General features: G+C 53.3%; 1 pseudogene; it reads left to right on the top strand.

Moving 5' to 3' along the window:
- The first annotated feature begins 2051 nt into the window (after positions 1-2051).
- Positions 2052-3042, top strand: LOC119050028 (40S ribosomal protein S14-like; annotated as a pseudogene).
- The last annotated feature ends 1843 nt before the right edge of the window (positions 3043-4885 follow it).

Below are 4885 nucleotides of genomic sequence, written 5' to 3'. Positions count from 1 at the left end.
CTGCCCCAGGCCTCTCTCCTAGCTTTCTGGGGGTTCTGGGGTGCTGCAGTAACAAACACCTAAAATGCAGAAGTGGCTTTGGAATTGGGTACGGGGTTCGGACGGGCTGGACGAGTGTGAGGATGCGTGGTAGACAAGGTCTACATCGCTGTGAGAGACTGTTGCTGGAAATACAAATGTGAAGGTGAGGTCTCCGGCAGGATGACTGCGTTGTTGGGAACTAGAGGAAAGGCGATTCTTGTTCTGCGTGCCTCGGGGCTGGGGACAATCCGCACAGCGATCTCTGTGCATCAGTTGTTCAGCCAACATGAGGGCTCCGATGTCATCTCGCACGTCTCCCCAGGGAGGCGGCCGGAGGCTCAACAGGACTGGAGGGTCGGGGAAGCTCCTGGCAGGGAACTACTGGGACGTGAGAAGCTCTCAGATGGGTTGAATTTCTTAAAGGTGAGGCTGGAGGAGGCATGGGGGCCTGTCTCTGGGCCCGCCCCTGGTGAGTTCCTCCTTCCCGTTTTCCTTGGGCCGTCTCCTCCAGCTCCTGAGCACGGATCTCTCCAGGCTGGTTTCTCCCAACCTTGCCCCTTTTGCTCCCCTCTTGACGGTGACTCTCCGGTTTGGACCTTTTGTGCCTGCCCAGGGCCTCATGCAAAGGGCCTTTCACAAGCCCTGGAAACAGCTCCTGAGGCTGGCAGGACGGGAAGCGTTAGTGACATTTCATAAATGAGGATCTGGAGGCCCAGGGAAGTTATCTGATTTATCCAGGACACACAGTGTGTTGAAGCCAACAGAATTCAAACCCCTGGTCTCTAACTCCCAACCCGCAGCTGGGTACAGTAGCTGTGTGGCTTTGGTTTCCTGTTCTGGAAGTCTCCGAGCTGGGGGCGGGGAGAAAGGGACCGCGGAGGCAGAGATATCCTGAGCTCCCCAAGCCTGACCCCAGCCAGAGAGAATCTAGCTTTGGAGGGCACTTGGAGCATCCCCCAGGGACAGGGACTTCAGTTTCGCCGTCAGTGTGACCACAAGAGGGCAGTGGCGCCTTGTGATGACCTGCTGGCCAACCAGAGCTTTCTTCCCTTGGAGGTGGGGAGGGGCCTCTGCTTCCCGGACAGTCTCAGTGCCCCTGCTCCCCGAGAGTCTCACAGGCTTTCAGGACACATAACTTTGACTCTAACTAGTCCTCCCAGGGTTTCCTGAGCTGGAGCTGGGTTTGGTGCTGGAGGAGCAACAAACACCCATGGGGGGAGCACTGGTCCCCACAACGCCCCATCTCCCATTACAAATACCCATGTTCACCCCCAACTCAAAATCACCCGCCCCTCACTCAGGCCTCCCTGGGGACGGAGTTGAGATGGAACATACACGGAGCACGGCCCTCTGCTGCTCCCTGGGCCTTGTGTGCAGAGAGGGGCTGCTCCAGCCATTACTCCTTCTCTCCCGGTCCTCAGAGAAGTGCGCTCAGCAGAACTGACTGCACCCCAGAGGGTTGCAGAGAATTTGTGAGGAGAAGAATGGGGCAGGGGTGGACTGACTCCAGCCCCTTTACAGAACCTTGAGCATCAGCTATTTTGTATTTTGAGGTTTTTTCTTAAGATTTCTTTGAAGAAAGTGTTCTATTGCTTGAGGGTGGGGGAGAGGAAAAGTCTTTGCAGACCATTAACCTAATCCATTCTCCTCATTTTGCAGGTGGGAAAACTGAGACCCAGGGGCAGAGACTTGTCTGACCATGTACTTCACCTCAAGAGGAGCAGAATCAACCTGGGAGTTCCGGTCTCTCGGCCACCAGGCCCACCCCACGCCACGCCCAGGGGCAGCTGAGTTGTGTGCATTGATTGGTGGCTGTGGAGGGAGAGCAGGGGAAGCTTGTAACTGTCAGAGACATCATAGAAAATCCAAAAGTCCATAAAACCCTACCAGTTAGAATTTGTCACTCAATTAACAGATATAATTGAGCATCTACTGAGTGCCAGGCAACTAGCTACGTAGATGAAACAGTGAACATAAATATTAATTTTTTTTTCCTTTCTGGTGGTGGAGTCGGGAGAAGATGCACAGAGATGGTACCTCACAAGAGAAAGGAGAGAAAGGAAGAACAGGTCATCAACCTTGGGCCTCAGGTGCTGAAGGAGGAAATGTATTGGGTGTCTGTCACATCTTTGCATCCTTCAGTGACACCTTGTCACAGATCTTTCTGGCGAGGAAACCATCTGCCGTGTGACTGGTGGGATGAAGGTAAAGGCTGACTGAGATGAGTCCTCTCCGTACGTTGCCATGTTGGTCACCCAGGATGTGGCCCAGGGGTGCAAGGACCTGGACATCACTGTCCTCCGGGCCACAGGAGGAAACAGGGCCCAGACCCCCGGACCAGGGGCCGGTCAGCTCTCAGAGTGCTTGCCCGCTCAGGAATGGAGATCTCACCAGCTGAGGATGCCACCCCCCACCCCCGCCACTGCCCCTCTGACAGCACCCACAAGAAGGGAGGGTCACCATGGTCACCATCTCTGAACAGGATTCTTCAAATTATTGTTTTCTATTAATAAAGTGCCTCTGAGTTAAAAAAAAAAAAAAAGAAAGCTTAAGTTCTAGTGGGAGTTCTGTTTGTTTGGTGACAAAGCAAAAATGTCAAGATAAATATTGAAATAATGAAAAACCCACCCCCACCTCTCCAGTTTCGTACTCTGTGCCCATGTACCACCCTCCTCATGATTTCTCCTATTTTCTTTGTGTTCCTTGTCCGTGCCTTCTGTACCTTTTCTGGCTCCAGAGCCCATCCCCCCCTTCCTACTCCAAAAAGGCACCATGACAGACGAGAAGGGCCTGGCCCTCAGGATCCCACAGGGCCGAGGAATGAGGACTAAGAGGCTATTCACCTGGGTGGCCAGAGAGGGCGGGGCAGAGATCCTGCTGCGCCAAGCCCTGGGCAGGCTGCCCCGGCCCCGTGCTGGCGCCCAGGAGAAGGACTGCTCTGTCCGTGGCTGCCACAGGCTGCAGGTCTCGGACTCCAGCGGTCTGCCCCACAGCACAGGGAGGAAAAGAGCTCAGGAGTAGGAGGTAGCAACAGCAGTCAGCTGGCAGGATCTCTCGCCTCCCTCCATTCCCCGCAGCCCTGTGGGGGAGTTGCACACCTCCACGTCCACCCAAATTGCCTCTATTAACATGGACCCCCCCAGGTCGGATGTCCCTAAATGCCATCCCAGAAGAAGAATGAATCCCTGGGCTTCTAGAGAAGACTTAAGGCAAGTTGGCCCATTGGACCCTCATGGTATAAATACACAGGAGGACTTGAGGTTTAGAAGAGTTCTCCATCTCAGGTAGATCCGTGTGTCAGGGAGCCCCAGACTGAGGGAGACACGGCCCTGTCCTCAGGGAATCCCAGCCTGAGGGGAGACATTGCTCCGCCTTGAAGGAGCCTCAGTCTGAGGGGAGACAGTTTCTAGTCTTCAAAGGTCTCTGATAGAGTAGCCTTCTTTCTCCCTGCCACTGTCTTGCCTCTATTCCTTTCTTTGTCTGTCTGCCTGTCTGTCTGTTCCTCTCTTTCTCTCTCTCATGCTCATGCAGAAACACATACAAACACATGTACGCTTTCAGAAGTCCAAATCTCAGTAAATGCCAAGAACACAGTCCAGACTCCAAGGACTACAGAAACCCAGACTCAGCGACGACTCAGGGAAGAGGCTGAGGTTGAACTGCCAGGGGTGAAGCTCTGGACCTCATCTGAACTCAGGGCTTTGAACCTGCTGAAACTCTGAGGCTCTGAGAGGGACTGTCCACACCAGATGTGTCCTCATCTCATGGTAGCTAGAATGGAGTGTGAGTGTCACCCCTTTGAGCTGCTCCCCGCCTGCCTCACATGACCCACATATGGTCTAGCTGCTAAGGGAGGGGGGTCTGAAGGATCTAGGAGTACGTACAATGACTGAGGACATCAGAGGGGTAGGGTGTGATGGGGAAGTGGGCTGAGCATGAAACGTCCTAGCTCCAGACGGGACGCCAGGCCAAGGAACAGAGAATCACCCCCAACCCCTGCCACACACACACACACACACACACACGCACACAGGAACACACACCTGCATTTACTCCCAGAGCCCAGAGGAGAGAGAGCAGGCCTTAGCATCTTCCAGGGGTGTGTCCTATTGCCCTTGTTTAAGCTTCCATGCTGAGTCTTCCTCCTCAAGCAGTGAGCAGGAAGGGAGCCTGCATAGGGTTAATTCCCATAATATTTGGAAAACATTCTTCTGTCATTTTCATGATTCTAGTCACTTTCTTTCCCAAGACAAGGGCCACTCCAATTCATTTATAAACATGGAAACTAGAAGCTACCCATTGGAATTAGCACTATGCAAATGAGAATTGTAGAAAAGAAAGTCGTGAGTGAACGAGGAATACAGAGATGCTGTGACGTCAACTTTTCTAGGACTCTTTAAACTCAGGACTAATTGTCTTCCTTGCAGTTCAGTCACTCTGGGGGCAGAGGGATGAAGAATTTTCCTCTATAATCGTAGAAGCTCAAAACAGTAAGAGAGCTAGTCTCCCCATGATAGGTCACGCCTCCATTGATGGGGAGTTGACTCTCTTTTTGGAGTTGCCCTCGTCTTTGCCAGATGAGGGGAGGAGGATTTAGATTGTGAGGCTGTGAGGTCCCCTGCCCTCCGTAGTAGGCCCTGGCAGAGAAGATGGGGCACTGGAACTTGAGATTCAATTTACACAGAGCCCCAGAGTCTTCCCAGCTCTCTGGGAACTCCTGGGAAGACAGAACTCAGGGGTGAGATTTTGTTCTGAAATGGCCCCATTGTGCTTCCAGGTGGTGCCAGGGAGGTGAGAGTGGTGTGGGGAGGAGACTGTGTTCTGAGCCACTGTGTAATGAAGGTACATGGGGCCTGGGCACTGC

Source organism: Artibeus jamaicensis, unplaced genomic scaffold (genome assembly GCF_021234435.1).
Source record: "Artibeus jamaicensis isolate MK-2021 breed Jamaican fruit bat unplaced genomic scaffold, CSHL_Jam_final contig_1803, whole genome shotgun sequence".
Classification (NCBI taxonomy): Eukaryota; Metazoa; Chordata; class Mammalia; order Chiroptera; family Phyllostomidae; genus Artibeus; species Artibeus jamaicensis.
The sequence above is the reverse complement of the archived record's forward strand: the minus strand, read 5'-3'. Positions and strand labels throughout refer to the sequence as shown.